The 26,261-nt window shown below is 36.6% G+C and overlaps 1 long non-coding RNA gene across 1 annotated transcript in view; it reads left to right on the plus strand.

Moving 5' to 3' along the window:
• Window positions 1-15,044, plus strand: part of LOC113933452 — a 37,580-nt gene extending 22,536 nt beyond the window's left edge. The window contains exons 2-3 of the long non-coding RNA XR_003523348.1: window positions 13,087-13,210; window positions 13,429-15,044. This is a non-coding gene — a long non-coding RNA (uncharacterized LOC113933452). The remainder of the gene's footprint in view (window positions 1-13,086; window positions 13,211-13,428) is intronic.
• Window positions 15,045-26,261: the final 11,217 nt, after the last annotated feature.

Raw genomic sequence — 26,261 nt, forward strand, 5'->3', positions numbered from 1 at the left:
TTAGTAAATGTCCATGCTCTCAGATGTCTGCCATGAGAAGATACTCGATTCCTCTTGGACTTGTCCCTCTCTGAAGTCTTGGCCCCATGTGATGCTTCCAGGATTCTGTATAACACTGCCAGAAACCCAAGGGAATTGAACCGAAACCATTGGTTCAGTCACCTAGGCTGCCTTGGTGTCTGTATCCCCTAAGGTTTATTCTCCACCACATAGAACACACTTAGTCAAGGGCCACTAAAAAGAGAAGAGAAGAGAAGAGAAGAGAAGAGAAGGGAAGAGAAGAGAAGAGTGCTCCAGTCCTGCTGAGACTGCCAAGTTTTCTCAATGCCTCTTCCTACATCATCATTCCTCCTGAGATGCCAAGGAAAGAAAAAATTTTTCTCTGTGAAAGCTGGGGCAAGTTTCAAAACCTGGCAAGGTCTCCCCCTAGTGACAAAGTCAATTCATGTCTTCTAAGATGCACTATTTTTGTTTTTGTTTTTGATTATTTCATAAAAATTCACCCCCACCTCCCTTTTCAGAATATGAAACCTAGACCAAATTCTTTACAAAAATGCTATGTTAGGTATGTGACACTATTAATGGGAATCCTGACTGCAGAACAAATAAATATCACAATTTGAGCATTAGGGAATAACTCATAATAAACTCCAAAAGCAACCCAAAGGAGCTCTGAATTATTATTGGTTAGCTAGTTATGTGGATGAAGTAATAAATTCAGTAATACTAGAATTCTAAGATTAGTTCTCCCAACACTGTTGCTAGGTAGATGTTAGTATCCATTATTTATTTTACATGTAGTGTTTATTTACGACAGTTAAAGAAACTGAGGCTCAAATAAGTTGGTATGTTCAAGGTAATGTAGCTAGTAAAGGTGAACCTGGGATCTGAACTGTTCCCATCTGCTGTCCCAGTCTTTGAGCTCTGCCCTGCACTATGCTCACTAACATCACATGCCTCCCTACCATCTGGCCTCCCAGAGTACCTGTACTGACTCCAGCTTGGAAATTTAGTCCAGACTTCATGCTTTTGGACATTATTCTGTTCTAACAATTCCTGTTTACCCTTTAAGCTCATCTCAGTCTTTGCTTCTTCATGGCAGCTTTCTTTAGCCCCTGGGTTCCCATTTATATAGTACTACGTACAGTCTAATATTTCCTATCACAATGCCAGTTAAATAAAAATGTTGTCTGCCTCCACCTCCCACCTCCTACACCCCTCAATTTGAGTCCCATAAAGGGAAGGACCTTGCACAGGGTAATTGATCCACAGATGTTTGCTGAATGAATGAATAAATGAATGAATGAATGGAGTGAGTGAGTGAGTAAATAAATGGATGAGCAAACCTCACTCAAACAAGCTATGTTTCTTAACATCAATTTTTCTGGCACCTCTGCCTAGCTGAAATTCTGATTCCTGTGTTTCTGATACTGATCTGATTATTTCACTCTTATTTCAATTTCTGGCTACATCCTTGCTCTAGAGTTGGCATTTTTGGAACTGGGTTGAATCCCAAGTATCATACATGTAGCTTTTTCATCCTAACTGGAAGAAAATAAACTCTTTCCCACGTTATGGTCAGTGCCATTAAACTAATAGGAAAAAAAGGAATAGAGGGTCCCCATATACAGGGGGTTACAACTCTCCCCAAAGAAAGTATATTTACTTTATAGCCCCCTACCTTTTGAGAAATCCATCTATTCTGCAGATCAAGAGAAATACAGGTAGAGGGAAGATACTTCATTTAAAAATCTGTAAAGTGTAGCTCTCTTAATTGGTTAATATCTGGTAAGTTCCTTGTCCTTAGTGAAAGACACAAGGCCAGGTGAAATTTTCTATTTAGAGTCAATATGCTACCAACTTCACTGTGTGGAGAAAAAGAGTCCCACCTTTTCACCAATTTTTTGTAAAACTATTTTGTAAATATGTAAAAGCTATAAAAACAGTACTATTAAACATAATACAAAATGGTTTTTTATTTACTTTTATTTTTTTTAAAGATTTTATTTATTTATTTGTCAGAGAGAGAGAGGGAGAGCACAAGCAGGGAGTGTGGCAGGCAGAGGAAGAAGCAGGCTTCCCACTGAGCAAGGAGCCCCATGCAGGACTTGATCCCAGGACCCTGGGATCATGACCTGAGCCAAAGGCAGACGCTTAACTGACTGAGCCACCCAGGCGCCCCCAAAATGGTTACTTTTCATCCTGTTAGCATACGTATTACTTCAAAGCAAAAGATCTCCAATATTTGCACCTGACTGAAAATACCTTGCAAATCTATGCTTACCTTATGCATTTTACTATCTTGTAACTATAGGCTGTGATTTGCAACAATGCTTAGAATAAGCTGACCCGGTAAGAGTACATATGTATAAAGCATGTATATGAGAATATTTGTGATGGTGATTAATTATAGAGCATGGCATCTTAGAAGCCTGCAAATGAATAACTGAATAACATATTCCATTATTAACATTCCTCTGTGAAGTGAGAGGTACAGAGAAAATGGAACAATGGTGTGCTGGGAAGTTGGGTCAGACAAGTGATAAATCAGTTGTGGAGAAATAGGGAAGGAATTATCATAAGCATTAAGCTATCATTCTAGCACTAGGAATGCAGAATAATAATAATAATATGGTAGTATCTGTAATTATAATTATGTTCCTTATAAATTATAGATCAGTTCAGAAAATAACACTTTTATATTTTTAAGTAAACGTAGACAATATATCCACAACAATAATGAAAGGGTGCATAGCAAGCCTCCATGAAATATTAAATCTTAAAATATAGTTCTCTATTTATATTAACTCAAGGTAGGAATTTTTAATTATTCCTATCTTTTCCCATAAGACAAAGTATTATTATATTCAATGTCCTCAACCTGCATATAATACTTCACTTGCCCTTCATCTCTGAATGCCAGCTAGGAAGCCCCGCCAATGACACCACGCATAGGTTAAAATAACCAAGACCTGGAGAAGCACCATCAATTTCTTGTGAATGGAACAAGTAGTGTAATGCTTTTGCCCATAGCCTTACCATTTACAGGTTATCTTCTCTCTCCCCTACCAGATTCTAAACTCCTGAAAAACTGGATCTCGAATGAGATTTTCTTTGTAACAACATGGATGGACCTAGAGGGTATTATGTTAAGTGAAATAAATCAGGGAAAGACAAATACCATATGATTTCACTCATATGTGGAATTTAAGAAACAAAGCAAACGAACAAAGGAAGGGGAAAAAAGGAGAGAGGGAAGCAAACCAACAAACAGTCTCTTAACTGTAGAGAACAAGCTGATGGTTACCAGAGGGGTGGTGGTGGGGGATGGGTTAAACAGGTGATGGGGACTAAGGAGGGCACTTGTGATGAGCACTGGGTGTTGTATGGAAGTGCTGAATCACTATGTTGTACATCTGAAACAAATGTAACAGTGTATGTTAACTATACTGGATTTAAATGTTCTTTAATTAAAAAAATAAAAAGAGGAGTGCCTGGGTGGCTTGGTCAGTTAAGCACCTACCTTGGGTTCCATTCATGATCCCAGGATCCTGGGATTGAGTCCCGTGTCGGGCTCCCTGCTCAGCGGGGAGCCTGCTTCTCCCTCTCCCTCTGCTCCTCCCCCTGATTGTGCTCTCTCTCTCTTGCTCTCTCTCTCAAATAAATGAATAAAATCTTTAAAAAATAAAAATAAAAAGAATTTTTAAAAGGAAATAATAATGGGGCGCCTGGGTGGCTCAGTCGGTTAAGTATTCAGCTCTTGGTTTCTGCTCAGGTCATGATCCCAGGGTCCTGAGATCGAGCCCCGCATCTGGCTCCCTGCTCAGCGGGAAGCCTGCTTCTCCCTCTCTCACTCCCCCTGCTTGTGTTCCCTCTCTCGCTGTGTCTCTCTCTGTCAAATAAATAAATTAAAAAAAAATCTTAAAAAAAGGAAATAATAATAATTTTAAAAACCCAGAAATAAAACCAGAAACAGACCATAAATACAGAGAAGAAATGGGTGGTTGCCAGGAAAGAAGGTGGTGGGATGTTGGGCAAAGTAAAGGGGAGTGAATGGTACCGGGTTTCCAGTGATGGAATGAACAGCCCAAGGATAACAGGTACAGCATAGGAAATGTAGTCAGTGGTATTGTCCTAGCATTGTCCGGTACAGAGGGCAGCTACACTTGTGCTGAGCACAGCATAATATATGGACTTGTCAAATCACTATGTTACACACCTGAAACTAATGTAACAATGCATGTCAACTACAATTTTTAAAAACTTGGATCTTATTTGGATTTCCTATAATGCTGCTGACAATGCTATATACATGGTAGATACTTGGTATTTTTTTAAAGATGTATTTATTTATTATTTTAGAGAGAGAGAGAGCTTGCAGGGGGTAGGGGGCAGAGGGAGAGGGAGAATCTGAAGCAGACTCCCCGCTGAGCTGAGCGCTGAGCCCAGTGCGGGGCTCGATCTCACAACCCTGAGATCATGATCTGAGCAGAAACCAAGAGCTGAATACTTAACGGACTGAGCCACCCAGGCGCCCCTTTGGTGATTTTTTTAAATGACCACTTTTAGAGGCATGCATATTCTGTGATACAGAACAACAGAGATTTGGAAGAATCAGAGTGAAAAAAGAAAAGGAAAATCCAGTAGCTGGTTGGCTATCAGATCACCTCTGTAGTTTTAAAAATATACAGATTCCTGGGCACAACATCAGCTCTACTGATTCCACAACTCTGAAGTAAGGCCTAGGAACCCTTATCTTTAATGTGGACCTAGGTGATTTTAATGTTTAGCTGAGCACAAGAACCACTGGCTAGGTATCTAACCTTTCTTTTCCTAGCTGGTGTGCTATAAACGAGTGAAATAAATAACACTTTCTACCTTTATATTTCTCAAAGTGTATACATATTATTTATATGTATATTAACATATATACATTTTTTTTATGATCTCAGTTGGGCAGTATATATTCAACAAATCAGTATGTTGGTAGAAAACTGATCTGGGCAACTCCCTGCATAGTCAATGAGTTTGCTCCTAGTAGATCCCTCACCCGACCCTGGCCCTCTTGTATATCATCTGTGCGCTCACACCTTTGACCTCAAATGAAAACAAGTGAAAGACACCCAACAGTCATGTGCAGATGGGCCAGTGTTTGAACCTTGGTCCTTTCACACATCCAAGCAAAGAGCAGGCTTTTCGTCTACTCCAAATCCCTCTAGTTTGTTCACAAAAGGAAAAAAGAAAGAGTGTCCCTCAACACAGACAAAAAACTTCAAACTTTTTCGGCTACAGTGATTAAAGTAAAACTTGCCAGGTTATGGACGTTATATTCCCAAAGCAGTACTACATAGACACAACTTCTAATGCATAATGCTGGCAAGAGTTGTATCTTTTTCAGTCATACAAAAACATGCCACAAAGAAGAGATGATTGACAAAGAGATCAAATTTACCTCAGCTGACATGAATTCTGGAAAAGCTCAGGTCCTGACAGGTTTTCTCCATGGGGTTGGGACAAAGCCAAAACGTGTGGCTGTTTAGGTTTTTCACTGCATAAGGACACCACATCTAAAGGAATACTAGTTGCATCATGGACTCCTTTAATCTATGATTACAGTTTTATTGACTCTAAAGATGGGCAATTTCCATATTTGTTAAGACAATTTTGGGACAGATGGCAGTAAGTGTCTCATTCTAATATGGTAAATGTATGTCATTCTACTTTGACTTAGAAAAATGGAATTAACTTAAAACTCAAAAAACCTATTGATCTAACATCATCTAAAATAACCTCTGCTGGGCGCCTGGGTGGCTCAGATGGTTAAGCGTCTGCCTTCGGCTCAGGTCGTGATCCCAGGGTCCTGGGATCGAGTCCCGCATTGGGCTCCCTGTTCCTTGGGAGCCTGCTTCTCCCTCTGCCTCTCTCTGTCTCTCATGAATAAATAAATGAAATCTTTAAAAAAATAAATAAATAAAATAAAATAACCTCTGCTTCTAAACAAAGTGCAGGTTTTTTTGCTTATTACACTGATGTACTGGTAAATATCTCAATTTTTTAAAAAATCTCTTGTTGGGGTATGACTGGACTGGGTAAATTGATGTTTCAAACTGCAGCTTATGTCATCTGTCTGTTGTTTACTCTGCTAGAATAGAATTTCTGAGTTCTCAATTTAAATATATGTTTAAATTAGTCATTATGCTTCAAATCCTCATGTAATGACCAATACTAACTTACCAATTATAACTCACAAAGTATTATTTAGACATAAATTATATGTATAATCATTATATAATAATCATTTTATAATAATCTAATGATTGTAACAATGTTGTCATTACAGAAAATTCATCAACACAAAATTAACTGCTGCTAAAATTTAACGGCTTATCACACAAAATTTTTTCAAAATATTACAAATTTTTAAACAAAATACAAATCATGATATTATTTTTCTCCAGATATCAGAAGAAAATATAAATTTAAAAATTTTCTGAATCAGAAAACAGATCACGGAAAGCCATTAGAGAAGCAAAGTTTAAAATATGTGGAATATTGAATATATATATATATGTGGCAGAAATGGATGTAAATTTGCAGCAAAAGGACAAGTATTCATAGTTACTACTTTGAACAAAATGTAACCTGGAAACATGCTCCCTACAGAGAGTAGAGGTTGTGAATTTCACTTCTGCTTCCATGTCAACCAAAACTTATGATTAAAAAAAATGCAAAACAAAATAAAATTTAAAAACTAAAAATTTCAGGGTGCCTGGGTGGCTCAGTTGTTAAGTATCTGCCTTCGGCTCAGGTCTGATCTTGGGGTCCTGGGATCAAGCTCGGCATCGGGCTCCCTGCTCCATGGAAAGCCTGCTTCTCCCTCTCCCACTCCTCCTGCTTGTGTTCCCTCTCTCACTGTGTCTCTCTCTGTCAAATAAATAAAATCTTTAAAAAAAAAAAACAACCCTAAAAATGTCATTGAACTAAATCTATTTTCTGCCAACCTGGGTACATAGACATAAAATTTGAATATTATTTAACACAAAATTTTGTTGACAATTACCTACACCAAGTAAGAAATTTAAAGTTTAAAAAATGACACTACATTATAAGTAGGAGGTTTGGGGGAACCTATAACACACAAAAACCATCCAGGTGGTTACAAGTAATCCCATATTCTAGTCACTTTATTCTATCTGAAAAGATTCTGCATTTTGTTTGTTAAAAAAACACTTTGGGGATACAAAAAAAATGATAATTTGAAGAATAAGAAGGGTGCAATTGTGGGTGGGCAGCATTTATTACAGATTTTAGTAAATATGAAGAAATGGAATTGCATGCCCATACTGATGTGCTCAGTGTTCAAAAGTGACATCCGATTTGAAAAATGTTATTAATAATGCTGCGGCAAGAGGGGTGTCTGGGTGGCTCGTTCGGTTAGGCATCGGACTCCTGATTTCTGCTCAGGTCATGATCTCAGGGTTGTGAGATCCAGCCCTGCATGGGCTCCATGCTCAATGGGGAGTCTGCTTGAGAGTCTCACTTTTCCTCTCCCTCTTCCCCTCCCCTCCAAAATAAATAAATAAATCTTAAAAAAAAAAAATGCTGCAGAAAGAGACTATATAAAAATGGGGGAGGGGCACCTGGGTGGCTCAGTCGGTTAAGCATCTGCCTTCCGCTCTGGTCATGATTCCAGGGTCCTGGGATCGAACCCCACATCAGGCTCCCTGTTCAGTGGGAAGTCTGCTTTTCCTTCTCTCTCTGCCACTCCCCCTGCTTATCTTCTCTTGCTCTGTCAAATAAATAAATAAAATATTTTTTAAAAAATGGGGGAAACTGTATATTGTCATTGAACTCCTACATGATTCCATTTTTGGCAAGATAATCATGGTGTTCAGAGAATCATCCAAGAGACTTTATGAACCTAGTAATGGGATTTTTTTTTCATATGGCAGAAACCATAGCAATGACTGATAATAATATATATATGATATAACATATATATATCATTTATAATATATATGCCATTTGGGGAATGAAGTACAAAACCAAAGTGTTAAAATTATAGCAGATGCAACGAATGATATTATTTTGGGTGATACAAACCTTCTTAATTAAGTATTTCTCAATTATTATATATTAATGTTAATATTTCAATTATTATAGATCAAATTTTCATGTAAGCCATGCAGCGTTTTTTAAAAAGTCATTTCCAAATGATTTCCAAAATGTAAGTATTTGGTCCAAGAACACATGGCTCCGAAAGAATTATATACATGTTAGTGGCCTATTTTTAAAAACTGCATCTACATAAAACTAATTTCAAAGGCTAAGCATACAACAGTGTCACAAGCGTGTGTGGAAAACATAACAGACTGCAAAAAAAAAAAAATGCTCAGTAAAAGATTTAGGTATTATATATTACTTACAATGTACATTATGTAAATTTGATAATGAAAAATTCAGGTTAAGTTCTTTCTTGTTACCATCACATTTTATATTACCCAAGATCAATGCAACTATTTTTCAGCTCTGATGAAACTTCGGAGTACAAACACACCTTGAGATTTTTACTGACTAAGCTATGAGATGGCCAAGTTGATGCTAGCATGCCACCAAAAACTCAGCTGGAGGTAGGATGCTTTACTCTTAGAAACTATCGATATTAATAAAAATTTTCTAGAACAAGCCAAAGTTCCAGTTTCAAATATTTCCTTTTTAAAGGTTCAGGATTATCAGTCATGGTATTTGAAGTGAAATTAATGTTATGAGCAAAATTATGCAAGCATCAAAAATCAATGTACATAATTTTCTTGGCACTGTCAAAAGGATTAGTACATTTTTGAAGAAAAATGAAGCAGTAGAGGCGCCTGGGTGGCTCAGTCGTTAAGCGTCTGCCTTCGGCTCACGTCATGATCCCAGGATCCTGGGATCGAGCCCCGCATCGGGCTCCCTGCTCGGCGGGAAGCCTGCTTCTCCCTCTCCCACTCCCCCCTGCTTGTGTTCCCCTCTCGCTATGTATTTCTCTGTCAAATAAATAAAATCTTAAAAAAAGAAAAGAAAAGAAAAATGAAGCAGTAATGTTGTCTAAAAATTGTCGATAAACAAACTGCAACCTCCTGACGTTCATACTGATATTTAGCAATATAACATGAATAATTCTAGTGAAAAGAGTAAAAGAACTGATTTTGGCTGCAAATTCCCTGATCAAGTGGATCTATATTCCAAAATTAAATTCCAAAATCAACTTACTTTTTCTATATTGGATATTGCAATATTACCATGAAAAGGAAGGTTTATGATACTGAAAAAAATCTTGGCTTTAGCTACTATATCTATGTCAACTTTTTCCCTTGAAATCAATTAATGACCCAGTACAGTCTGTGACATTAAAAGGGCGCCTGGGTGGCTCAGTTGGTTAAGCGACTGCCTTCGGCTCAGGTCATGATCCTGGAGTCCCGGGATTGAGTCCCACATCGGGCTCCCTGCTCGGCAGGGAGTCTGCTTCTCCCTCTGACCCTCTTCCCTCTTGTGCTTTCTATCTCTCGTTCTCTCTCTCTCTCAAATAAATAAATAAAATCTTAAAAAATAAAAAATAAAAAATAAATAAAAGAACCTTAAATTTTCTCAAACCAGACACCAGTGGAGAATATAGCTTTTTCAAGTGAAAATATATTAAAAATTACTTAATGCCTAGAACATCTCAAGAAAAAACAAGATACTGCAACCAATAAACATCAAAAAAGAATTTTATTTCCAAAAGAGCAAATGGTAACTTTTTGATTTATTATATCATAGTAACTTCAAGTTCCCATTTATTGTGATTAAATATTTGTATTTTTTCTTATTTTATGTTCAATAATTTCATTTAATTTACCCGAACAGAATGACGTTACATTTGTTGTAATTGCTATTATTGAGAAATAAATAATAGGCTGATCATTAAAAGTTTTTCTAAAAGAAAGGGTACCATGTTAAAATGTATACAAAGTCTCCTTTAAGGATTAATGGAAGCCTGAGGTTTAGGAAGATGGCTGCAAGCAGGTCCAAGTGCACCCTTTCTTGCGTCCTACCCTTAAAGGCAAGCCAGACAGGTTCCCCCTAGCTTAAAAGTCTCAGGAAGAGCTCTCCTTGTTCCAGCTGGGCTCATCAGCTCATCTCTGAAGCCTTGGTGTGTGGGATGAGTTGTTTGTGTGCCCAGATCCAACTCACTTGTCTAGTCTGGTCAGGAAGACGGGGTTAAGATACCATGGTTGCCAGCCTCAATCCAACTACATAGAGATGGGGGAGATAGGCAGTTCCTAAAAGGGAGGGTTGAAGGCACAAATACCAAAAGGAAGAAGGAAAATAATTCAGCAGACTCAACCACAACCACTGTCATCCCCTACCGTCACTTCACATTTTATATTTGAAGTCTGGTCTTTGAAAAATTGCTAACAAGCCGAGAACAGCCAGCAATGTTTACTTTATCAGCCCTTATACAGGGAAATGATCAACGTGTTACAGATGAACACGAGATAGGAGTCTGTAAAGAATGCAGAATGAGATGATAAATACAGAAAAGCTTGGCAAAATAAACTGGGAGAGGAATAATTTCCTTAAATATATCAGGCTAAGTGCTTTACCTGTACATAAATGAAGAGAGTCTGAAAATTTAGCCTAGAATCCCACTGAATTCATTTCTGTATATTATTTGAAATTTGTAGCATAACATTTAATGTGTTTAGTGAACATTTTATCATCCATTCTATATTGTGGTTTCAGTTACTATTTTTTTTCTTTAAAGATATATTGATTTATTTATGAGAGAGAGAGAAAAAGAGAGGAGAGAGAGCAGGGAGGGAGGGGCAGAGGGACAGTTGAGAGAGAATCCTCAAGCAGACTCCCCACTAAGCACAGAGGCCTGTACGGGGCTGGATCCCAGGACCCTGAGATCATGACCTGAGCTGACATCAAGATTCGGTGGCTTAACCGACTGAGCCACCCAGGTGCCCTGTGGTTTCAGTCATTCTTAAGGAAAGCGTTTTGCCACATTGGTAAAGCCCTAAGAACTTTCTCACTTTTTTAAGGAGATACACTTGAACTTAGTAGATCCCATCAGCAATGACAGTTGGATGACGGTGTGTGGACCAGGGAATGGTGCCTTACGAAACAGTTCCTAAATAATTTCTGTTCTTTTCTGGGTGTGCTATATTCCTCAGTGAAAACTGTTTAATATTCTGTTGTTGTCTGATCCCTGGCTCCTTGTTCAATAGGTCTTTAGAAGTTCCAACCTTGAACATATTATTTTGAATCTAGATTTTCAATTGTGTGACAGGTCCAGAGATAGAGTAGGAAAGGGAAGTAAACACTGATTCAAGTTTCTTTTACCATCAATTTATGATATCTCATTTACGGCACTTCCTTCTCTATGCCTTTGGGTTTTGCTCATATTTAAAAGAGAGTAATAATATGATTTAGCAAATATGTATTAAATTTTTTTGATTTAAATTTGACATGTGTCCCATGTCGAATGTGCAGCATAGAAAATGTGCTTTCTCTGCTAGTAGATCATTTTCCTTCTTTGGGTCTCAGTGTAGCCATAAAATATGGATTTAGGGTAGATGATCTCTAGGTTCCTCTGATCATACCACAGCATGTTATTGTAGAAGTCAAAAGAAACAGACAATGGGTGTGAAAATTATTTGAAAAGCATAAAATCTTTCATAGTGATGATACCAGAGGACTGGAGGAATATAAATATATATTTATATGATTTCTTTTAAAAAGCATATTTTATTAAAATCCCACTAATATCTAGACCTAATAGGCACTATCCAGTTGTAAGAGGAACAAAGATGGAGTCACTTATATTGGTCATGCTAAAATTGGACATTTTAGATAATCAATATTACATCAGAGAATGCACTTCCCCCACTCTCACCTTTAAAATTACCTTGTTACCATTATTAGAATTTGATTCTTAAAAAAGTGGGTCTTCCATGAATCTGCTCTCTCTTTTGTCCATGAATCAGTCTGAACTAGTTCAAACTACTGGCTTAATATCAGGCCAGTTTTTTTCTTTTTCAAGTATAGAAGTTGGTTTGAAAACAGTTTGAAAAGAAGAAAAAGGGTTATGAACACGGAAAATAAGATAGCATAAAAAATAATTTTTACACTTGTATGCATCCACAGAACCATGAAGGGAAATTATCATTCACTGAAAACATCTTCTTGCTGGCAGGTAATAATGATGGCTAATGAGACTGACATTTACACTGTTCAACAGAAAAGTAGTTTTCTAAACATGATGTATAATTAACATAACTTGCACACAAATCACACACACAAAAAGCATCAAGTTATCAAGACATATGGGTGAATAATATCCTCCAAAGATTTCCATTGAATCATTTTGTGTTTTATGAGTAATTGTAAGGCTACTTTAGAGTTTTTTCCTTCATTCTTCCAAGTGAAGATAAACCAGTTCATATTGATGAAAACTGTCAGTTCTTTCATCTTGGAAGAAAGAAAAAAGGAATGTAGGGAAAGGGAAAGAGGGAGGAAGATAAAAAGAAACTGAACTGTGTGAGACTGATGAATCACAGACCTGTAGCTCTGAAACAAATAATACGTTATATGCTAAAAAAAAAAAAAAAAGAAGAAGAAGAAGACAGCAGGAGGGGAAGAATGAAGAGGAGGAAATCAGAGGGGGAGATGAACCATGAGAGACGATGGACTCTGAGAAGCAAACTGAGGGTTCTAGAGGGGAAGGGGGTGGGGGGATGGGTTAGCCTGGTGATGGGTATTCAAGAGGGCACGTTCTGCGTGGAGCACTGGGTGTTATACGCAAACAATGGATCATGGAACACTACATCCAAAACTAATGATGTAATGTATGGTGATTAACATAACATCATAAAATAAAAAAAAAAGAAACAGTAACACTAGATTTTGAATAAAAGCCATTAAAAAATATGTTACCTTCCATAGATAATGTCTCACTATGTTTGGATCCTTATTGTTTTTCTTCATAAAGTGTATTTTCTGTCATTTTAAATAGTGTTCCCTTTATTTCTATTAACAATTATTTATTTATTTTCCAACTAGGTTTAGATCCTTTTTATGTTAGCAGCTGAGAGAAATACTACTAATCACAGACTTTTATATATGATGAAGGATAAGCCTCTTACAAGTCTATGTGGAATTATAAACACCACGTGTGACTGTACAGGTAAATATAGTAAAACTGTTAAGTTGGGGGGTTTATTTTGAGAATATTGAACTTTATCATTTTACAACTTTAGAAAAGACTTTAAAACAGATGGATGCAGGGGAATAATAACATGCTGAGAAAATAAATAGGAACCATGATTTACATTGTTGAACGGTGCTAGGGAAGGTTCTAATCATAACTGTGGTTGAATTCTGTGTACTTTTTCATTTCCACAGAAATCTCCACTTCTCAGGACTCACTCAAGTCAGGAATCAACTTTTCCATCAGCACTGCCTTTCCTGCAGCGATCAGTGCCCAGTTCATCCAAATCTTCCTGCCTCTCATTTCCTCAGAATTCTACATTCAGAAAAACAAATTCAACATTTCAACTTAGTGCACATTTGTTAGAATACAGCTGACTAATGGGCATTAACATTTCTTTTTCTCCAGAATTTCTCCCCTTAGGTCTTTCTTGAACCTCACCAAATTTCAAAAATAAAACTTCCTGTTAAGTGCTCTCTCTGTTCAAGAATCTGCTCTCACTCAGATCAAGGGCTTTGTCAAGTGATCCTCTCCCAGTTCAGTCTCTCTCTAGATAGTGATCTGTTCAATTCTGTCTAGTCAGGTCAGACTTCTTCACTGTTCCTCACATGTAGCATTCATGCCCACTCTTGTGTCTGTGTACTTCTTTTGTCCTGAAATATCCTCCTGCCTGGTCACATCAATCTTTGTTCAACGTATAAGCAGCTAAGCATCTGCATATAAATGCATGCATTTGCTAAAATATAATTCAATTTCCATTTCCCTAATGAAGTCTCATGTCCATAATGATCTAATTCTTATTTAATGTTTCACTAACTTGAAATGGTACCTGTTCATTTTACTTTTTAATCATAACTTGGTATTGTTAAAACATTTTTACATTAATTGTGCTATTTGTGCCCTTAGGGACCTAGAAATCTTAAAACAGTCTGATCTTGATTCAGAAGGCTGTGAGGAAGCATTCAAAACTTTTGTACTACAGGGAAATGTGATGGGAGCTGCAAACTTTTGACTCCATCTTCTCTCTATAGGATAGATAACAATTGGGATACTGTACCATTCCCAATGTTTAAAATTCTTTGGCAGTGTTCTATAGGTTTCAGTTAAATAATGGTCTAGCACTGACCTGCCTTTACAATCTTCTCTACTGCAAATTTCTGCCGCTCTTCCCTCTGCTTTATGCCCTTCACTTCTGCTACATAGAACTCTTTCCAAATCCATGAACTCATCATGCTTCCAGGATAAAAGAAAGATGAGCACCCTAGAAGAAGGAGAACCTGAGAGCAGACAATTACTTCAGTAGAAAGTAAAATGTTTAGTCAAATCTATATATAAATAATCATTCATGAATCTGAAAGGTATCAGTAAGTCATTGATGGAATGAGCAATAAAAGGACTTATATGCAGTTAATGGTTCAACTAATGAAGAGGGACTGGATTACTTGCAGGTTGGTATTTAGGAGAAAATTTAAAATCCTGTTGTATTACTACTCATCATATTCTTTTATATGAAACTTTTGTACATCTCTAGATTTCTCAAATTTTTATGCTGGAAAGCTAAACTACTATACCTTTTGAGCTACCTGAACGACACACTTGGACTCATTCTGGTGGCAGTGACCAGTGTACAGACAGCACATTATAAAAAAATAAAGTAGTCTCCTTAGGAAGTAGTCTGAGATTTCACATGTAAGTGTGATCAGTGGCAAAAGGGAAAAAAAATGGCCTGTGACACCTGCAACCATGCCCAATGGTCATCTCAATAAAACCAAAAAATTGAGGAAGAACATCCAAAATGATCTTTTACTTCCTGGGGAAAAAAAAACAAACAAAATGGCCATGAGAAAGCTGAGAGAGGTCCTTCTCCACTTGCAGCCAGTCTGATCTTTTGTGAAGACAAATCTTATGTCTTTCCCTTGTGAAAAACTTCCGACTGCTGTTAGGATAGGACAAAATTTGTAATATGAACCACAAGACCCTGTATCATCTAACCTTGAGATGTCCAATACAGTTACCACTAGGCATATGTGGGTATTACTTTTAAAATAATTAAAATCAAATAAAATTTTAAATTGTGTTGTTCAGTTGTATTAGCCACATTATAAGTGATCAATAGCCACATGTGGTTGGGATCCTGGCAGGATTTTATTTTTTTTTTTTAATAAAGATTTATTTATTTATTTGAGAGAGAGAGCGAGAGCGTGCGTGCAAGTGGGGGGAGGGGCAGAGGGAGAGAATCCTCAAGCAGACTCCCCACTGAATGCAGAGCCCGACATGGGGCTCAATCTCACCACCTGTGAGATCACAGACCATGAGATCACAACCTGAGCTGAGGCCAAGAGTCGGATGTTTAACCAACTGAGCCACCCAGACACCTCAGGATTCTATTTCTTGATCTAACCACATGGATGTGTTCACTTCATAAAAATTTATTGAGCTGCACATTTATATTTGTGCACTTTCATATTTATATGCCCTACTTAAACTAATATAAAAACTTAAAAATGCATTTGCTTCTTTACTTTATTTAAATGTTTGGCTTCTAAAATATTGGTAAGCTTCTAGTTTAAGATGGCAGACTGAATATATTCATGTACCTCTACTCTTTAAGGAGGTCTTCCTGAAAAGACACTAAAAGTGTTTTTAAAGGAATGGAAACATAAGAGGGCTGGTAAACTAGAAGGAGGACTACCAAAGGACCAGAAAATTTCTGACTGATGGAGAAAACAAGTCAGGAAAAGTTTTATCTCCAAACACCCGAAGTAAGAATTGCCCTTTCCAAAGAAAGGCTCAGAGTCAGCTACCACAAAGAGAAAGAGTGAACTGTGATGACAATTAAATATAGTTGCTTTTCGCACAACTCGATCATTTGGACAGCTTTCCCTCCTTCCCAGCCTCTTCCTAGACAAAGTATATAAAGCAGGGTTTTTAGCCCTCATGGATAAAACTTGAATATGTTCCCCTATATGGGAAAGGAGTCAATATATTGTTGGAGCCTGCAAGAGAAGCAGAGCAAAATCAAAGGTAACACTGAACCATCACACTGGTCACTAAGGAAATTAATAGAAAGAGAAGGCAGCTCCATCCAGTGGTGAAACACACTAAAACACTCTGCCCGAGAGAGTAAAGCTCCCTTTACTTTAGGAATGATAAAGATTCCAACAGGCCTGACAATATTGTAGAGTCTAGAACTAGCCTCCTCATTTAAGAGTGTGGCATGTCAGGAGAACAGAACTATACAACCATACAACTTCAGAAGAAACACACAACAAATGCCTACAATAATCAACTAAATCTTTATTCAAAAATATGAACAAAAAACAAAGATTCCAGGCACTTAAGGAAAACTAATAACAGAAAAAAAAAGAAAAAAAATACCATCAGAGAAAACAGAGGTAATTTAAGAAAAAGAATAAATAAACTTTAAAATACAAACATAATTAGAATTTCTGTTGATGAATTGGTAGGCAGTGTGAATAAGGAGCTAAAGTAACTAACAATGATATAAAATAAACAACAAAAGAAATTAATACAAATTTGAACTTGGAGGAAAAGAGAGGAAAATTCCTAAGAGACAAAAATGGGAATTGAAAAGCAAGACAATAAATATAATGTTGTAGATCTAGGGGATTATAACATAAAGAAGTAAATTCAAACAAGGCACTTGGGTTCTAATACCCATGTTGTAAAAGAAGAAAAGATGTTTGGTGCATAAGTGTGTACTAATTGAAACTCAGAGATTTATATAAAACCAGTCTGTTTTCTCAGTGAAAGAGAGACTAGGAAAATACTGCTCAATAGTTCATGTATATGACAAGGTAATTTATCTTTGCCCAGAGTTTAAGGTTAGCAAAGAAAATGTAAAAGAGTCAGATGGGAATTCAGAGTCAGAATTTAATCTATTTGATAAAAGACTCTCTATGCCAAAAAAATTAACTGTTCCCAGTCTGGTTTCACTACATCTGATATCTGGCACAACCCTCTGTTGTGTGTCAATGGTTTTGTGTCAACCTGTTCTAAAACTGTTCTGTGTCAACCCTCCCACAAATAGAACTGTCACAGAAAAACCATAATCCACTGAAGATGAACTCATGATCAAAAATTACAGAACACATGCAAAAATGATTGACCATTAAGTAAGAGTCAGAAGAGACAACAAACAAAAGGATTTGTATCTCAAGAACTTAAAATAATATAATGCTCATAAATAGATTATAAAATAATTATATTTAAAATAATTTAAATGACAAAAGGAGGTAGAAATTATAAGAGATATAGAAGACACTATAAAAAGAAATAAACATATTGAAAGTGAACCAAATATAGAAGGTAGAAAAGGAAAATAAAGTCACTGAAATATAAATCTAAATGGATGGACTAACAACACACTAGACACTGCTGAAGAGATAATTAGTAAACTGGAAGACAGACTTGAGGAAAATATCTGATTATAGCACAAAGGTATAAAGGGCTGGAGAACGGTAAAGAGAAGTTATAAGACAGGGAAGGTAAAATGTGAAGATCCAGTGCGTATCTAGGAGAAGTTTCAAGAGGAGAATACAATGAAAGTGAGGAGAGGCAAAGAGATCATGGTTGAGGATTTTTCAAAATTGATCAAGCTAGGAATTCTAAAATCAGAGCAAGCCTTAAAGAAAAATAAATAAAAGGAAACTCACATCTTAACCTATTGTTGATAAACTCAGAACATCGAAGTCAAGGAAAATCTTAAAATCAACCAAAAAGAAAAGACAAATTATCTCTAAAAACAGGTGAATGGTAAGGAGAGGCCACAAATTATATCTTCAAAATGGTAAATTGTTTTTCAAGAGAAAGAGAAAAACACACATTTTTAGAACTTCAAAGACTGAATTTATCAAAATATTCTCAGTAGAAGAACTGCTCAACAACATACTTGGAGAAGGAAATTGGACTCCAAAGAAATGGGTGTTGGCAAGAAGCAATAGGAAGCAAAGAAATTAGTAAGCCTGTGAGTATTAAAAAATAACTGTGAATAATTAAAAAATAACTAGAAATAAATTCTGACAAGAATAGCATTTAAGTTTAAAGTGGTTATTCAGAGTTTAATTGTGGTAAGGTCCTAATTCTCTTTCAACAAAAGATATAGGCACTGATTAACTTTAGACTTTTCTGTCAAATATGCATGTTAAAATTCCATTTTAATAATTAAAAGACTTGATATACAATCTGTCAATTCACACCAATAGCAGGGAAAAGAGGGTAATAAGATAACTCAATCTAAAATAAGTCAGGAAAAGAAAATAAAGAAAATAAGTTAAAGCATTTGGGAATTGAAAGCAGCATAATATATTTTAAAGTTATTATAATTACTCTTATTATTAAAGTAAATTATAGTCATCTAAACCAGAAATTACAATAAATGTAAACTAATTTAATATATGTATGTGTGCATATGTGATCCACAGAGATTAAAGGAATCATAAAGTTATATATATAAAAAAAAAGAAGGTGCTACAGAAAAATAGCAATCAGACAATGAAAGATTTAGGAACTTTAAAAAGGTGATTGTTGAAATAAAAATTCAATAAATAATGTGATTAGAAAGAACAGCTCTCAAGTCCAAGCTAGTAACCAAGACATAAAATCAAAGAAATCTCCCATAATGTAGAGTTATTTGTAGACCTACTATACACCACAGAATACATATTTTACTCTTATTCTGTGCCAGACACTGTTCTAAGGACTTGACATTACCAAATAATCCAATAAAATACTATTACCCCCATTTTACAGATGGGAAAACTGAAGCACAGAACAATTAAATAATTTGCAGAAAAGACAAAAGAAAAATAGCAAAGTTCAGAAACACAGAGAATAAATTCCAAAGTTCAAATATATAGGAATAAGAGTTCCATGAGCAAAAATCAGAAACAACAGAAGGCAGAAAATAATTAAATAATCGGCATTATCATTTTTAACTCAAAAATTTTCCGAGTTAAAAAAATAGTTGTATATTTTGATTAAAAGAGCCTACCACATACAAGCATAATAAATGGATAAAATGTCTATGCCTATAAATGGTCTAGAATCCCAAAATAAAGAGAAAAATCAAGAAAGCTTCCAGAGTGGAAAATCTGGTATCTTACAATGAAATGAATATCAGATTTCTCTTTAGCCTCAGTGAGTGCTAGAACACTATGAAATAATTTCCTCTCCACATTTTGAAGGACTATTAATAGAAACTATCAGTTATAAAAGAAGACATAAAGAGAGAAAGATATAAAGAAATTTGGGGATATGCAAAGCAATCGAAAAAAATTACCATCCATGCACTCATATGAAAAAGTGTGAGTATCTACCACAGAAAAACATAAAAGGAATACCCGCAAAAATTATGCTTTTCTATCACTTTTCTGAGATACAAGAAAGAATGGCAACAAGAAAAAGTGCTTTAAAAAAAGGATTTTTCCTCAGACTGTGAGATTGAATCATTCATCTTAAATATTAGAGGCCTGGTTATACAAAATTGCATTCCTTTTTTACATGTCCATTCACCTCAGTTATTTCTCCAGTATATAATATCTATATCATAATGTAAATGCACTTCAAATACATCTATGGTACTATACTGGAAAAAATCCATGTATAAGTGGATCCACGCAGTTCACACTCATATTGTTCAAGGATCAACTGTATATGTGAGAAAATAACTATAGGCAATATCCCCCATTAACATAGATGTACAATATCGAAACACAATTTTACAAATCTGATTCAACAATTTATAAAGTGGATCATACATCATGACCAGGTATGATTTATCTTAGGAACACAATATATGTATTTCAGAAGAAATCAATTTGCAAATAAATTACAAAGTGAAATAAGCAGTGCTTTTTAAATGTTTTACATTGTCTTTTTTTTAAAAAAAGAAAAGTTTATGTACATAGTTAGAATTGAGTTCTTTGCACAATCCTGCAAATCCCTGAGCACTTTTGAAATAAAGGGAGAAAAATATCATAAGCATTAAAAGGTGTCACTGAAGCTAATGTAACATGAGTCTCGGCTCTGGAAGAGTTCACCTTGAGTTATTCTAGCTGAGCCAATTAAGCACCTGGCAGTGCCTTGAGTTATTCTAGCTGAGCCAATTAAGCACCTGGCAGTGCAGGCAGGGAGAGCACCAGGGTTCTCAACCAGCCACCCTGACGCTTGAGAGACACCTCCCAGGCCACTGTGAGTTCTGAATGCTGGACCGGAGGAAGGGAGATACACGGTGATTAGAAGAAACAAAGAAGAGGCAGGTATTAACTGGAAAATTGAGAAGAGCTTTAACCAGAAGTGCTAAAAATCATGTTTGTAATGCTTAATTTACTCTTATTTTCAGAGTTGTCCCTAGAATTATAAATCACTCTCCTTTATTTTTAGTACAAAAGATTTTTAAAAACGATCTTTGTGGCACTCCTAGGTTAATGGACCGCCCCTTTGACCTTTTATTCTGCTATATATTAAGGAAAATAACAGATATTTCTTTGTAGTTAATTAATATTAATAGTAATTCTAGAATAAAATAATAAATGGTAAGTTAGTTTCTGAAGTAAAATCATACATTGTTTTTAAAGTTTATTTCCATAAACTGCTTAAAATTCAAACTAAAATTGTACTATACTTTTCAGTGAAAACCAGATAGTTGGAATAATCATTATAAAACTAAAATATTACATAATCCATGTATTCAAAAACCACTTTGTTCTTTCAAAAACATCTTTTAAAATTTAATTTTATAATCACCTTGAACTTACCCCTCTGAAGGTCTTGCATAGCCCATAGGCAAATGGAAGAAAATTTTGATCGGTAGGGCAAAAGGACTCTTCCCTGCCAAAGCCTAGAGGAAAAGAACATGGATCCATAAAGCAACACACTTTCCAGACAAATGTTATTGGTCTTTATATTGCAGTTCTTTTGTGTGAGCTTTTTAATTAGCGGCTTACAGCACAGTAGTAATGACAATGAAGTCACAGTGTGAGCACTTACTGAGCAAGACAGAGATACAAGGAGAAAAGATCCATGACCATAAATTGCACCCAAACCCCATTCAGCTATCTTATAAACCAATATTGCTGATTATAAAGAGAGCCAGTTAGGAAGATACAAATGGTTTAGGGCAAACCATAACCATGATCAGAAAAAGAACTCAGAGTACTAATCCTGCTGAGTTTGTAGCATTGCTACATTAGACTGAATAGCCCCCTTATGATAATCGGTATTATCTCCTTAACAACTTGCAATACTCTGTTGTATGCATCCCCCTTATGTTTTAATGACATCACCATAATAGTTATTTTATTAAAAATACTTAAATATATCTATTTGCACCCTATACTCTGCTCTCAGAAGAGAAAAAATATATTTTTCAAATATTCATTGGCTTTGATAATTTTTGGCCCTTCAAAAATTTTTTTTTCAAAAATATTATTTTAATTCCCTCTGCTGATCCTGACATTCAGTGTGCACTTTTATTTATTTATTTTTTAAGATTTTTATTTATTTATTTGACAGAGAGACACAGTGAGAGAGGGAACACAAGCAGGGAGACTGGGAAAGGGAGAAGCAGGCTTCCCACTGAGCAGGGAGCCCGATGTGGGGCTCGATCCCAGGACCCTGGGATCATGACCTGAGCTGAAGGCAGATGCTGAATGACTGAGCCACCCAGGCACCCCTATTTTTTTATTTTTGATATTATTCTTTTTTTAAGATTTATTTATTTGAGAGAGAGAGAGAGCACAAGCATGAACAGGGGGAAGGAGCAGAGGGAGAGGGAGAAGCAGACTCCCCGCTGAGCAGGGAGCCCGATGTGGGCTTTGACCCCAGGACTCTGAGATCATAACCCAAGTAGAAGGCAGCCGCTTAACCGACTGAGCTGCCCAGATGCCCTTAGTGTGCACTTTTAATCAGAAGCACAAGACATCTATTTTTTTTTAAGATGTATTTATTTATTTGAGAGAGAGAGCAGGGGAAGAGGAAGAGGGAGAGGGAGAGAGAGAATCCTCAAGCAGACTCCCCACTTAGCACTGAGCCTGATGCAGGGCTCTATCTCACAACCCTGAGATCATGACCTGAGATGAAATCAAGAGCCAGCCACCCAACCAACCGAGCCATCCAGGTGCCCAGCACAAGATTTCTGATTGGTAGATAACGTTTGGCGCATTTATCTGTCATGCTGAGACCACAAGCAAGCCTTAGGATCATGTACTTTATATGTCCAAATATAGATTTAACACTAAGGCTAGACTCTCATTTATTCTATTCTATTTATTTTAGTAAACAAATAGAAATTATATTTGGTTATGGTTTGGTTATGGTTAATTCAGATTTTTCTATAATATCCTCGGCTAGATCCTCTGAGATTAACAGTGCAAGAGTTCTATCAGATAAAATGCCTGGTGACAGAATATGGAAGGAGCTATAAGAACTCAGACCACGATGCAAGTCTGACCCCAGGTGAGGAAATGCAGGAGGAAAGAAGGAGGAAAGGTTGAATGGAAGGAAGCCTCCCAGATTGCCATGCAATGTAATGAAAGTTTGGCAATACGTTTGGGAGTCTTGAGCCAAAGTAGCCATCAGAGGTGCCTCCATGTTTTCAGTAACAGTTCAATAACAGTAACATTCAGTCACTGGCTGGAGCAGGACAAACACAGCGATGGTTCTCAGAGGGCAGCGCCTGGAGCCCTTGGCCAATTACAATCTTCATAGTTGGAGATCAAGCAAGGCCCATTCTCAAGGTTGCCACAACTGTTAAACTTTTGGGAAATACTTTTCCAAAGTTATGAGATGCATAATTTTGACAAAATATCACTACAACAACCTTTCAAAGTGACATCTTTTGATTAGGGAAAAAACATGCGGTGCCAGGTTTTTAAAAATCTCACAAAGATTCTGAGAGACCACTGTTAATCTATTAGTGTTACATGAATCAATTATGATATCAAATACTACAGTAACAACATATTTCACTTCAAATATTTTATGGTAATTCTAAAGAAAAATATCTTGATTTAAAACAAAAGGGTAGAGATATAGAAATTTAAAATATTTTTGGGAGTGATTTTATAAAAGCAGATAAGAAGATAAATGATGCAATGGGATCAAAATTATCCTTTTCTTTAAAATATAGTATTTTAATCAATTACCTTTCTTATTTCATCTGCTTTTCCAGAAAGCCCATGAATGTTGGAATATCAAAAGCAAGATAAACTTCCTTAAATGGCATAGAAATGTGTGACATCTCTAGAAAACATCATCAGAAGGAACGAAGTAACAGTATTAAACATCTCACCCAACCCCGTAATGATGACTAACCTATTTTCAGAATTTCATGGTTTTAAGTAGCTAGAGAATAAAAAGCTTTTCCTGCAAGCCTTCCATATGTAACAAAATAAAGCTTGCCATGCTTCCCCTGTGCATTTAATAATGCACACCTATTGATTTATGTCCACCAATCTATCGTAACCATTATTGTTTTAGGTCTTTTGCCTCCAAAAATGTCTCTGGATTTTTCAAAATTATAAATGTCAAGTGATTTGTTGTATTCCTTAAAAATACATTGAGCCAGAAGAGTGAAGGGAGGACGCCAGTTCAGAAAGGTGAGCACGGGTATCTTCCAGCGTGTGAGACCCAGCACCCCTCCCTGCTGCTCCCTGCATACCTTCGCCCCACCCCCCCATGGCGGAGCTAATCCAGAAGAAGCTACAGGGAGAGGTGGAGAAATAGCTACAAAAGGTGCAACTAACAGAAAATGATACCATGAAAGAGAAACCGGCCCTGCTGGGCGGGTCCAACGTGGTCTTTACACTTCTGGATCCTGTGCTGGTCAAAAGGGAGCAGGGAGAGGCTCGGGCCACCGGGGTTGGGGGTGGTGGGGAGGCTGGACTATATCACCCCTGAAATCAAGCTATAGGAATCGTAGCTGTGGGGTCCTAAATTGCAGTAGGAGTAACAGAGGAAGAGCCTGGCAGTCAAGGCAGGGGCTTCTAGGAAGGCCTGGCCCCCGCGATGGCGCGGGGGGTGGGGGGACCGGGGAGGGAATGGGGCAGCTCTAGGGTCTGTACTTCAGCTAATAAAATGTGAAAACACCTGGTTGTGACTGATCAGCCAAAACAAAATATAAAAAGAGAGAGCCAAAGTTAAATTATTCAGTAAACATACCCAGGGTATTTTAGGAGGTTTTTAACATTTTTCTCAGTTTGCTATTATAAAATATTTAATAGTACTTTAATTCCTACATATTTTAATGCATTTGCCCCAGATTTAACGACTCAAATCACACTCAAAGGAAGGACCCTTGCATGCTATTTTTGTTTTAAAATATTCTATGAAAACATACAAATAGTCACAAATATTGTGCTTTTGTTCTACTTCTCAGTATTTATCCTAAGGAAATAATCCAAAATGTTAGAAAATAATGTGCTCTCAGATGTTCTTCACAGGATATTTATAATATTGATATATTAAGGGAAATTATGACATTAGGGGAAATATACAATTATAATATATCTACCCAATAGAATATGAGGCAAACATTTAAAATTTTGTTTTAAAATTATAAGGAAATGTGAACAAGGATTATGATATCTTATGTTAAAAAATGTTATATATGACACATAAGTAGTTCTATTTTTTAAAATCCTAAGAATACTATCAGAAACAAATACTACTAGGATTACATTTATATTGTTGAAGTGTGTGTTACTTAATATCTAATTTCCCATGTTTGGTAATATCATTACACTGCTTTTCAGAAGGGAGAAATGATTAATTTATATCCTCCAGAAAAGGAAGGATTGAAATACTTTCCAGTTCATTCTACGAGACCATCATTATTCTGATACCAAAACTTAAGAAAGACATCACAAGAGAAAATAACTAGACACCAATATCCCTCATGAACACAGATGTAAAATGTTTAAATAGAATTTTACAAATCTAGTTCAACAATTCATGAGATAAACAATATATCATGACCAAATATGATTTATCCCAGGGATGCAAGGCTGGCTTAATATTAAATATCAACCAATAAAATTCACCAAAAATAACAAACTTTTTAAAAATCTAATATGATTATCTCAGTAGACATAGCAAAAGCACTTGAAAAAAAGCCTGCATCAGGGCACCTGGGTGGCTCAGTCAGTTATGTGGCTGCCTTCGGCTCAGGTCATAATCCCAGGGTCCTGGGATCGAGCCCCGCCTTGGGCTCCCTGCTCGGCGGGAAGCCTGCTTCTCCCCCTCCCTCTGCCTGCTGCTCTGCCTATCTGTGCTCTCTATGTCTCTGTCAAATACATAAATAAAATCTTTAAAAAAAAAAGCCCGCATCCATTCTTTATAACAACTCTTACCAGTCTAAGAATAGAAAAGAATTTCCTCAATCTGATACTAGGCATCTACAAAACACCTACAGCTAACATCATTTCTAATGGTTGAAAGGCTGACGGCTTTGCCCCGCAAAGTGAGGAACAACAACAAAAAAGGATGCCCATATAACAGATCAGTTCCTTAAACTCTTCTCCTCCCATGACCTTGTGCTCCGCTCTACCTCAGCCACTAAAGCCCACGGTCACACATTAGGCCTAGTCACTATCAATGATTGCAACCCCTCCCTCACCTTAATTTCCAAGGATATACTTTCTAATCACTATCATCTATCTTTCCAGCCCCTCCTTTTAATCAGTTAGCTATTGTTTTATAACTATACAACCCCAACATTTGGTGGCTTGAGATAACAAACTTTTTATTATTATTATGAGTCTATGTGTGGATTGGACAGTTCTGCTGCGCTGAGCTGGGCTGATCTCGAGGAGTCTTGTTCATTTGCAGTCGGCTGGCAAGTAGGCTGTGGGCTAGCTAGGCTGGCCTCAGATGGGATGACTCAACTCTGCTTCACATGATTTCCCATCTCCCAGGCTGTTTCTCATGACAGAGGCAGGGACCTAAGAGAATTAGCAGATATGAAAGTCCCAAGGCCAGCCTAGATTCAAGAAGAGAGGGCTGGATC

Source organism: Zalophus californianus, chromosome 10 (assembly GCF_009762305.2).
Source record: "Zalophus californianus isolate mZalCal1 chromosome 10, mZalCal1.pri.v2, whole genome shotgun sequence".
NCBI classification, from domain to species: domain Eukaryota; kingdom Metazoa; phylum Chordata; class Mammalia; order Carnivora; family Otariidae; genus Zalophus; species Zalophus californianus.